Source organism: Clupea harengus, chromosome 24 (genome assembly GCF_900700415.2).
Source record: "Clupea harengus chromosome 24, Ch_v2.0.2, whole genome shotgun sequence".
NCBI classification, from domain to species: Eukaryota; Metazoa; Chordata; class Actinopteri; order Clupeiformes; family Clupeidae; genus Clupea; species Clupea harengus.
In genome coordinates, this window is record NC_045175.1 from 11,947,209 (window position 1) to 11,959,527 (window position 12,319).

At 41.8% G+C, this 12,319-nt stretch overlaps 1 pseudogene; it reads left to right on the plus strand.

Annotated features, from left to right (window-relative positions):
- The first annotated feature begins 1,272 nt into the window (after positions 1-1,272).
- Positions 1,273-12,045, plus strand: LOC116219064 (annotated as a pseudogene).
- Positions 12,046-12,319: the final 274 nt, after the last annotated feature.

Here is a 12,319-nt window from a genome sequence, read left to right on the forward strand (position 1 = left end):
TTACTAAACCGTCACAACTGCCACCTTCAGTGAAGCAGGAGATAAAAGAAGAAGAATTTGATGATTTCCTACAAGAGTATCTGTCAACAACTCAGACAGTGGAAGAAAAGACTGGAGTGGAATATGAATGCAAGACTGAAATGTATATGTCACCTACCAGTACCTTGAAAGAAGAAAGGTATTCACCAATGGAAATCAAAGTTGAAGAAGAATTTGATTTAAGAGAATATGATGACTTTGACTCTTCACCTACAAGTAAGTTGCTCATTTAATGTAATGTGTTATGTATATTTACAATAGTTGAATTTTAGAGAATGGCTAACTTGTGCTTCACACTATTAAGCCTATTCAGACCTTTTCAGGCTGTCAATACCTTACTTATGGGATAATATCTGTAATATCTGTCTCCTGCATTCAAAGGAGAGAAAGTGTCTGTAATAAGTTTTTCTGAAGCTCTGTTATTCATGTGTGTGTATCTCTGTTTATATTTACATTCAAGCTTCTGATAGACGCTTTTATCCTAAGTCAATTCCAAGTGATGTACATTTCTAACAAATAACCAATACAGTATATCAAAATACATATCAAATATATGTGCCAGTATTGTAGAAATTGCATACCAGAAAGAGGAGAAGAGGGAATATATTGTTTTATTTTTTTCTTCTTACAGGAGACATTCAAAGGATCCAATCTAACAAGATTTGGAACTCTGAGGAAAAAAGAAACAAAGAGAGTCCCAATCGCTCACACCTAACCGAGCAGATGATGACACATACTGGAAAAAAACTGCATGAGTTTTTTCAGTGTGGGAAGGTCTTTAGTCACATGTCTGATCTCAAGAAACACCAGAGGATCCATAGTGGGGAAAAGCCGTATCAGTGTTCTCAGTGTGGAAAGGCCTTTGGTACAATTCAGCATTTCAAGACACATCAGAGGATCCATACTGGGGAAAAGCCTTATCCGTGTTCTCAGTGTGAAAAGGCCTTCAGCCAAATAGGTCATCTCAAGACACACCAGAGAATCCATACTGGGGAAAAGCCGTATCAGTGTTCTCAGTGTGGAAAGGACTTTAGACACATGTCTGCTCTCAAGAAACACCACAGGATCCATACTGGGGAAAGGTCGTATCAGTGTTCTCAGTGTGTGAAGGCTTTTAGTACAATTGATCATCTAAAGTCACACCAGAGGACCCATACTGGGGAAAAGCCGTATCAGTGTTCTCAGTGTGGGAAGGTCTTTAGTCACATGTCTGCTCTCAAGACACACCAGAGGATCCATACTGGGGAAAAGCCGTATCAGTGTTCTCAGTGTGAAAAGGCCTTTAGCGAAATAGGTAATCTCAAGACACACCAGAGGATCCATACTGGGGAAAAGCCATATCAGTGTTCTCAGTGTGAAAAGGCCTTTAGCCAAATAGGTAATCTCAAAAGACACCAGCTGATCCACGGTTCTGATGTGCTGCCCTGATAATACTTGATACAGTTTTTACTGTCTTTAAATGTCTTTGGTTAAATGAGTTTTAAACAAAATGTCATGCACACGATTAAGGCTAATTTCTTCATGTCTGAAGCATGTGTTGGGATAGAGATTGAAACCTAAGTTTTTCAAGTGTGTGATGGTGTTGAGGAGGGGTGTGTGTGCTTGCATACAAACTACAATCTACAAGCATCTACTAGCACAGGTACAAGTAAAAGTAGTGTATGCATCAGCTGTCTAGATATGAGGCCATAAACAGATCATCATGTGAAGGCTGTGAGCTTGGCAACAGCTGAAATATGTGTTGAGTCTCGGGGCGGGGTGGGGGTGCACAGAAAGGATGGTAGGGAAGAAAGCATTGTCATTGTCAAAAGGGTACACAGACAAACATGGCTACCTCGAGAAAACAGACTCTGCACTCACTGTAGTAATCGGGTAGTGGAGCATGAGTTTCTTTTCCTGACAGAATGTAATAAGTACAACAACATCAGGGAATTCTACTTCTCAAGAACAGAAGATATTTGCTCTGGGTTTATAAAAATGAAAAGAGAAGAAAAATCACTCCTAGGGGAAATAGGTGAATACATAGACCTAATCTCCTAGTGTCTACTCTCCTGCCACATATTGAGAGAGACAATACCACATAACTGTAAATAATGAATAAAACATTCACATTTATTGTTGTTTTTTCTCTTTACTTTTGATTAATTACATGCATTTTTTACTGAAAGGTATGTCAGTTCATTTGATAATATTTTTCACTTCACGATTTTTTACTTCATTTATTTGTCCATTATTATTATTAGAAACACTATTATTCACAAAAAAAAAATCTACTTTGCACGAAGAAGACTGATTGTCCAGAATTTAACTCTTCCAGCCCCAAGGGGCCCCGTGGGGGACTTGGTGGTATTTTTATTAATATATTTAAAAATCTCTGCGAGTTTTTGTCCTAGAAACATAAAACTAACACCCACAGCAACCTTGAACCCTTTTATTTTAAAATATGTAAAGTTTGAAACTAAAATATAAATAATCACTTTGTAAGGACAATATTACGAATCCCTTGCAAATTTCAGCCTCTGAGTGAGGTTTCGACCCTCCCATTAGCAAATGACAACTATTCATATGATAAGGAGATGGTAATTCAGTGATGACTATTGGGTCATGATGTGTCAAGTAAACCTGTATGAACAAAGACATTCCAGGACCACTACGTCATGGCCATTGACTCTGACCGAGGTGTCCCAGAATGTTCACACCTTTCTCATCAATATGCATAGTGGTCTAAGTTAAGAAAAGTGTCACATTCTATATTACTTAGAATTAGTATTGAAACCACACACACTTTCTGAATGCTAAACTCACCTATGTGGAGCAAACACCTCTGTTTACAGGGCTCAGAGTAAAAAAGAAAACTTCCAAAATATTAACAATGTGTTTTTGTACAAAGTCTGAGCACCTCTAAAACTAGATTTCATTTGAATAAAAAACGTTTTTTACTACATTCCTTTTACTCTCATTTTATTATTGATGAGGTGTTCTAGAATATAATCTTTGTAGTGGCTAAATCTTGCCAATTTGTTTGACCACTTCTTGGAGTTCCGGCGATTGTATCTTGACGCGTGATTTAAATAGAGTCCATGAGACGTGGATATAATGAACTTGTTTCCATTTATTTCGTACATTAAAAGTAAATTAAAGCATTAAAGTCTTTTTCACGGTCACGATTCACGCCTCCCGGTCCCGGTCACGCTCAATAATGATATGCGCGGGCCGCCGGAACTATCCACTCTCCTTGGCCTGGCACACCCTTATCCCAACGCCAATCAATGTCTGACCTATAGGGGGCACACACTCAGAACCAATCACAACTTCCAAATTTGGGATAATTCAGTACAAATCAAATCACCAACAACAATACAGTCACAAAAACAGAAATATCAACCAAATACTCCTAAATGGCTCCTAAATGGCTCCTCCTAAAAATGCCACTTTTGCCTCATGGTTTTTAGTTAGGTGAAATATACAAAAATATCAGGCATGGCAGACTACCTAACATGGTCAAAAAAAGGCCTTGGGGTTGGAAGTGTTAAACTTCCTCTCTATCCTTATATCAGTATGATACACACACACAAAACACACATGCTAAATAAATACTTACCTACAGTATGCATAGAGTATTAACAAGCTTAGACAGAATGGAAGCTTCCTTCAGTTTACCAGCCCACCCCCATCTTCACTCTCCTTCCCCATCACATTTCAGTTCACACCCCCAGCCCCCTACTACACTCCTTTGTGGAGTTTCTGCAGGCTGAGCTATGGCCATGCCCACCTGAAGACTATCAGACGTGTAAACGGTTCTCATTGACGTGTAATTCCTGCCCATAACCCTTTATCATGCTAGTTTGCATTTCAAAAGGTCCTGCACCTGATTGGCTAGGTTTGAATCCAGGAAGATAATAGGTCAGGCAGAAGAAGCATTATATTAACCCCACAACGTGGAGTCAGATTAATAAACTCACCTTTCAAAGGCTGGCAATGTGATGCTCTGGAAGTATACTGTAATTCACCAAGGATAGTTCGACAAAGTTTATTTTTTTTCCAAAACAGAACTGAAGTCTGAAATGTCTGGATTTACTGAACCAACACAACTGCCACCTTCAGTGAAGCCGGAGATAAAAGAAGAAGAATTTGATGATTTCCTACAAGAGAATCTGTCTACAATTCAGACAGTGGAAGAAAAGCCTAGAATGGATTGTGAATGCAAGACTGAAATGAACACGTCACCCATCATGACCTTGAAAGAAGAAAAGTATTCACCAATGGAAATCAAAGTTGAAGAAGAATTTGATTTAAGGAAATATGGTGACGTCGACTCTTCACCTACAAGTAAGTGGCTTGTTTATTGTTATGTGTTATATATATATATATATATATACAATACATGTATTTTACAGAATGGCTAACTTGTGCTTCACACTATGAGACCTATTGAGAGAACATAGAACTGTGAATACCTTACTTATGGGATACTACCTGTAGTCTGCTGCATTCAAAGGAGAGAAAGTGTCTGCAATCATTTGATCTGAAGCTCTGTAATTCATGTGTGTGTATCTCTGCTTATATTTACATTTAGGCTCTTGGTAGACACTTTTATCCCAAGTCACTTCCAAGTGATGTACATTTCTTAAACAAATAACCAATATATCAAAATACATATCAAATATATGTGCCAGTATTGTAGAAATTGCAAATCAGAAAGAGGAGAAGAGAGAATATATTGTTTCATTTTTTTCTTCTTAAAATATTACAGGAGACATTCAAAGGATCCAATCTAACAAGAGTTGGAATTCTGAGGAAAAAAGAAACAAAGACAGAAGTCCCAATTCCTCACACCTAACCGAGCATATGATGACACATACTGGAAAAAAGCCACACAAGTGTTCTCAGTGTGGGAAGGTCTTTAGTCACATGTCTGCTCTCAAGAAACACCAGAGGATCCATACTGGGGAAAAGCCGTATCAGTGTTCTCAGTGTGGAAAGGCCTTTCGCCAAATGGGTACTCTCAAGAAACACCGGAGGATCCATACTGGGGAAAAGGCGTATCAGTGTTCTCAGTGTGGAAAGGCCTTTAGTACAATTGATCATCTCAAGACACACCAGAGGATCCATAGTGGGGAAAAGCCGTATCAGTGTTCTCAGTGTGGTAAGGCCTTTAGCCAAATAGGTCATCTCAGGACACACCAGAGGATCCATACTGGGGAAAAGCCGTATCAGTGTTCTCAGTGTGGAAAGGCCTTTGGTACAAATGAGCATTTCAAGACACATCAGAGGATCCATACTGGGGAAAAGCCTTATCAGTGTTCTCAGTGTGGGAAGGACTTTAGACACATGTCTGCTCTCAAGAAACACCAGAGGATCCATACCGGGGAAAAGCCGTATCAGTGTTCTCAGTGTGGAAAGGCCTTTCGCCAAATGGGTACTCTCAAGAGACACCAGAGGATCCACGGTTAGGATGTGCTGCCCTGATAATACTTGATAAAGTTTTTACTTTCTTTTAATGTCTTTGGTTAGATTAGTTTTAAACATGATTAAGGCTAATTTCTTCATGTCTGAAGCATGTGTTGGGGTAGAGATTGAAACCTTAGTTTTTCAAGTGTGTGATGGTAGATCTAGATGTGTTCTAGATTCAGCTTTCTAGATATGAGGCCATAAACAGATCATCATGTGAAGGCTGTGAGCTTGGCAACAGCTGAAATATGTGTTGAGTCTCGGGGCGGGGTGGGGGTGCACAGAAAGGATGGTAGGGAACAAAGCATTGTCATTGTCAAAAGGGTACACAGACAAACATGGCTACCTCGAGAAAACAGACTGCACTCACTGTAGTAATCGGGTAGTGGAGGATGAGTTTCTTTTCCTGACAGAATGTAATAAGTACAACATCATCAGGGGAACCTACTTCTCAAGAACAGAAGATATTTGCTCTGGATGTATAAAAATAAAAAGAGGAGAGAAATCACTCCTAGGGCAAATAGGTGAATACATAGACCTAATCTCCTAGCATCTACTCTCTTGCCACATGTTGAGAGATAATACCACATAACTGTAAATAATGAATAAAACATTAACATTTATTGTTGTTTTTTTTCTTTTTCATTTGGTACATTACATACATTTTTTACTGAAAGGTTTGTCAGTTTATTTTAAAATATTTTTCCTTTGACGATTTTTTTACTTCATTTGTTTGTCCATTATCATTATTATTATTATTAGAAACACTATTATACACACTAAAAAAAACCTTCTTTGCACGAATTAGACTGATAGATCAGAATTTAATTGTTGAAGAGTTGTAGGTTAATCAGAGCATACACACAGGTGAAAAGGCCTACAAGGGTTTTAAGTGTGGAACAGCTTTTAATCATTACATTTGCATTTAGTCATTTGGCAGATGCTTTTGTCCAAACAAGGGAGAGAACAGTCAAGCTACAAGCAAAAGAGACCTAGTGTAACAAGAAATACTATTTTACATAAGAAATAGAAAAAAGAAGTACAGGAATGTAACTGCTGTAAGTGCAAGTTAAGTACTAGTCGAAGTGCAAGTTTAGGAAGGGAGGTGCTCTCTGAAGAGTTGGGTCTTCAAAAGCTTCTTAAAGGTAGAGAGGGACGCCCCTGCTCTGGTAGTGCTAGGGAGTTCGTTCTACCAACGTGGAACTACAAATGAGAATAGTCTGGATTGACGTAGTTGCACAGACGGCAGTGCTAAACGACACTCATGAGGCGAGCGCGGCATCCTGGGTGTAACATTTGCCCTTACAAGGGCATTTAAGTAGGTGGGAGCAGAACCATCAATCACTCTGTAAGCAAGCATAAGTGACTTGAACTTAATGCGAGCACCTACAGGCAGCCAATGGAGCTCAATGAGAAGCCGGGTGATTTGTGCCCTCTTTAGTTGGTTGAACACCAGATGTGCCGCCGCGTGCTGGATCATCTGTAGTGGTTTCATCACGCATGCCGGCAGGCTCGTTATGAGGACCACATGTGAAGAAGTATTGAAAGATACATACAGGAGAAATGCCCCAATCAGTGCAGTGCAAGTGACAAGAGATTCCCTGCACCCTAAGATCTTATCCAACATGAAATAACACAAATAGGCAAATGCTCATGATTTTAGAAATCTTACAGTAACAGCTAAAGGTTCATCACACAGGATTCACTTTGGAGAAAGTGTCAACTTCTATCATTGTCAACTAGGCTGTTGGTGGTGTTTGCAAGATTTTTATATGCATTTTAGGTAGTTTTGGAACAGAACTCCCTATTACTGCTTTAAGCAAAGGACCTCTTGAAGGCTAACGTGCAAGAGGCACAACGCATGCTCGCCGACCAGATACTGTGTGTGGAGCGGACTAACCCGGACTCCTTAGTTATTGTCCTCGGCGACTTTAACAAAGGAAATCTCACCCGCAAACTCCCCAAATACAAACAATTTATTAAATGCCCGACCAGAGAGGAGAACATTCTGGATCACTGTTACACCACAGTAAGCAGTGCCTACCACGCCGTCCCCCGGGCTGCACTGGGACTCTTGGACCACGTCATGGTCCACTTGATTCCTTTACACAGGCAGAAACTTAAACTCTGCAAACCTGTTGTCAGGACTTCAAAGCAGTGGACCAGTGAGGCTGTGGAGGATCTTCAGGCATGCTTGGACTGCACAGACTGGGAGGTGTTCAGGACTGCTTCAAAAAGTTTGGACGAGTACACAGAGGCTGTGACTTCTTATATCAGCTTCTGTGAGGACAGCTGTGTTCCATCACGCACCAGGGTGAGTTACAACAATGACAAACCCTGGTTTACAGTCAAACTCAAAAAGTCAAGGTTGGAGAAGGCTGAAGCATTCAGGAGTGGGGACAGGGACAGATATGTAGAGTCGAAATACAGGTTTAGAAAGGAGGTGAGAGATGCTAAACTACTGTACTCTGAGAAACTTCGACACCAGTTCTCAGCCAACGACTGCCTCTGTCTGGAAAGGGCTTAGGTTGATTACCAATTGTAAACCTAGAGCCCCCCACTCCACAAACGACTCACGCCTGGCCAACAACTTGAATGAGTTTTACTGTCGCTTTGATGGACAATGGAACAGTCCTCACACCATCCCCCGTAACACCACCCTCCACCCCCAGCCCATCAACTGCAGCCCCCCCACCTCAGCTAAGGCCAGCGCCTTCTCACAACTGCCCACCTCAGAGCCCCCTCCCTCCTCCCCCTCCACAGTGACGACTCTCTCCATCCTGGAGAGGGACGTCAACATGCTAATCAGGAGACAGAACCCCCGCAAAGCGGCCGGGCCAGACTCTGTCTCTCCAACAATCCTGAAGCACTGTGCTGATCAGCTGTCTCCGGTGTTCACAGACATTTTTAACACCTCACTGGAGACATGCCACGTACCAGCCTGCTTCAAGACCTCCACCATCATCCCCGTCCCCAAAAAAGCTAAGATCACTGGACTCAATGATTACAGACCCATCGCCCTGACCTCTGTAGTGATGAAGGCATTTGAGCGCCTTGTGCTGCTTCACCTCAAAGCCATCACTGACCCTCTCCTGGACCCCCTGCAGTTTGCTTACAGAGCCAACAGGTCTGTAGACGATGCAGTAAACATGGCCCTTCACTTTATCCTCTAGCACCTGGACTCCGCAGGAACCTACGCCAGGATCCTGTTTGTGGACTTCAGCTCTGCCTTTAATACCATCATTCCTGCTCTGCTACAGGACAAGCTCTCCCAGCTGAGTGTGCCTGACTCCACCTGCAGGTGGATCACAGACTTCCTGTCTGACAGGAGGCAACCTGTGAGGCTGGGGAAGTATGTCTCTGAGTCCAGAACCATAAGCACCGGCTCCCCTCAAGGCTGCGTTCTTTCCCCTCTACTCTTCTCCCTATATACAAACAGCTGCACCTCCAGTCACCAGTCCGTCAAACTCCTCAAGTTCACGGATGACACCACCCTCATTGGGCTTATCTCTGGTGGGGATGAGTCCGCTTACAGGTGGGAGATTGACCATCTGGTGACCTGGTGTGGCCAGAACAACCTGGAGCTAAATGCTCTGAAAACAGTGGAGATGGTTGTAGACTTTAGAAAGAACCCAGCCCACCCACCCTCATCACCCTGAGAGACTCCCCAGTCGACACTTGCGGAGTCCATCCGCTTTCTGGGCACCATCATCTCCCAGGACCTCAAGTGGGAGCTGAACATCAGCTCCCTCACCAAAAGAGCTCAACAGAGTATGTACTTCCTGCGGCAGCTGAAGAAGTTCAACCTGCCAAAGGCAATGATGGTGCACTTCTACACCTGCATCATCGAGTCCATCCTCACCTCCTCCATCACCGTCTGGTACGCTGCTGACACTGCCAATGACAAAGGCAGACTGCAGCGTATCATCCGTTCTGCCGAGAAGGTGATTGGCTGCAATCTTCCATCTCTTCAGGACCTGTTCGCCTTTAGGACCCTGAGGCGGGCAGGTAAGATTGTGGCCGATCCCTCCCACCCGGGTCACAAACTCTTTGAGGTTCTTCCCTCCGGCAGGAGGATGCGGTCCATCAGGACCAAAACCTCACGCCACAAAACCAGCTTCTTCCCGGCTGCTGTTGGCCTTATTAACAAGGCCCGGGACCCCCACCTGACCTGGACTCTTATCCCACCCCCACACCCTAAGTCTGTGTTACATTAACACACATTACATTGCACATTGCTCATCCACATTGCACTCCTGTTTTGCTTTTTGCACTCTACTTTCCACTTTTTTTTTTATATTCATTGTTTATATATTTGTATCGTATATATTGTGTTTTTTGGTTCTTATGTGTAGTACTTATTGTGTTTCTATGTTTTTATGTTTTATGTTTACTGTATGCAACTTCACACCAGAAAAAATTCCAAGTAGGTGTAAACCTACTTGGCAATGAATCCCATTCTGATTCTGATTCTGATTCTGATATCTGGTTGTTACATGTGTGACTCTGTTCCTGAGCTGTATGTGTGAGGCTGAGCTCTAAGAGGAGAAGAACTGAATCTTTTTGGGACCATGTGTTAGGATCTTGTGAAGCACAAATGCAGGAGACAAGGTTTGGAGGACTCACAGAGGGTTTATTCCAGAAACAACGACGGATTCAATGGCACACAGTAAACAAAAGATGTCCTTCCAATAAATGACACAAAACGCCGTCTTTAGGCAACAAACTCAAAAAGTCCACAAAGTATCCAAAATCACAGAAACAATATAAAGTCCAACAGACCGTGAGCTGCGGCAAACAAGGATCAATAATCACAGGAGCAAGTTCCTGCTAGGAGCAGGTGAGCATACAGAGTTGACTGTCCCTCGGTTAGAAACCTCATGACTGAGCAACGAAGCTCAGAAACAAGGGCTTAAGACAGCCGCCTGAAACGAGGACCAGATTGACACACGCACACAAAATACACATGCCACATAAATACTCACTTATGCACACAGTATAAACAAGCTTAGACAGAATGGAAGCTTCCTTCAGTTTACCAGCCCAACCCCATCTTTACTCTCCTTCCCCATCACATTTCTCTTCACACCCCCAGCCCCCTACTACACTCCTTTGTGGAGTTTCTGAAGGCTGAGCTATGGCCATGCCCACCTGAGGACCATCAGAAGTGTAAACGGTTCTCATAGATGTGTAATTCCTGCCCATAACCCTTTGTCATGCTAGTTTGCATTCCAAAAGCTCATGCACCTGATTGGCTAGGTTTGAATCCAGGAAGATAATAGGTCAGGGAGAAGAAGCATTATATTAACCCCACAGCGTGGAGTCAGATCAATACACTCACCTTTAAAGGCTGGCACTGTGATGCTCTGGAAGTATACAGTAATTCACCAAGGATAGTTTGACAAAGTTAAATTTTTTTTCAAAACAGAACTGAAGTCTGAAATGTCTGGATTTACTGAACCAACACAACTGCCCACTTCAGTGAAGCCGGAGATAAAAGAAGAAGAATTTGATGATTTCCTACAAGAGTATCTGTCTACATGTAAGACAGTGGAAGAAAAGCATAGAATGGATTGTGAATGCAAGACTGAAATGAACACGTCACCCATCATGACCATGAAAGAAGAAAAGTATTCACCAATGGAAATCAAAGTTGAAGAAGAATTTGATTTAAGAGAAAATAATGACTTTGACTCTTCACCTACAAGTAAGTTGCTTGTTTATTGTTGAATTTTAGAGAATGGCTAACTTGTGCTTCACAATATGAGATCTATTCAGAGAACAGAGAACTGTGAATACCTTACTTATGGGATACTACCTGTAGTCTGCTGCATTCAAAGGAGAGAAAGTGTCTGCAATCATTTGATCTGAAGCTCTGTAATTCATTTGTGTGTATCTCTTTATATTTACATTTAGGCTCTTGGTAGACACTTTTATCCTAAGTCACTTTCAAGTGATGTACATTTCTAACAAATAACCAATATATCAAAATACATATCAAATATATGTGCCAGTATTGTAGAAATTGCAAACCAGAAAAAGAAGAAGAGAGAATATATTGTTCCATTTTTTTCTTCTTAAAATATTACAGGAGACATTCAAAGGATCCAATCTAACAAGAAATGGAACTCTGAGGAAAAAAGAAACAAAGATAGAAGTCACAATCGCTCACACCTAACCGAGCAAATGATGACACATACTGGAAAAAAACCACATGAGTGTTCTCAGTGTGGGAAGGTCTTTAGTCACATGTCTGATCTCAAGAAACACCAGAGGATCCATACTGGGGAGAAGCCGTATCAGTGTTCTCAGTGTGAAAAGGCCTTTAGCCAAATAGGTCCTCTCAAGACACACCAGAGGATCCATACTGGGGAAAAGCCGTATCAGTGTTCTCAGTGTGGAAAGGCCTTTAGACACATGTCTGCTTTCAAGACACACCAGAGGATCCATACTGGGGAGAAGCCGTATCAGTGTTCTCAGTGTGGAAAGGCCTTTAGCCAAATAGGTCATCTCAAGACACACCAGATGATCCACGGTTCTGATGTGCTGCCCTGATAAAACCAGATAAAGTTTTTACTTTCTTTAAAATGTCTTTGGTTTAATTCATTTTAAACAAAATGTCATGAACATGATTAAGGCTAATGTCTTCATGTCTGAAGCATGTGTTGGGATAGAGATTGAAACCTAAGTTTTTCAAGTGTGTGATGATGTTGAGAAGGGGTGTGTGTGCTTGTATACAAACTTCAATCTACAAGCATCCAGTAGCGCATGTACAAGTAAAAGTAGTGTATGCATCAGCTGTCTAGATATGAGGCCATAGACAAATCAT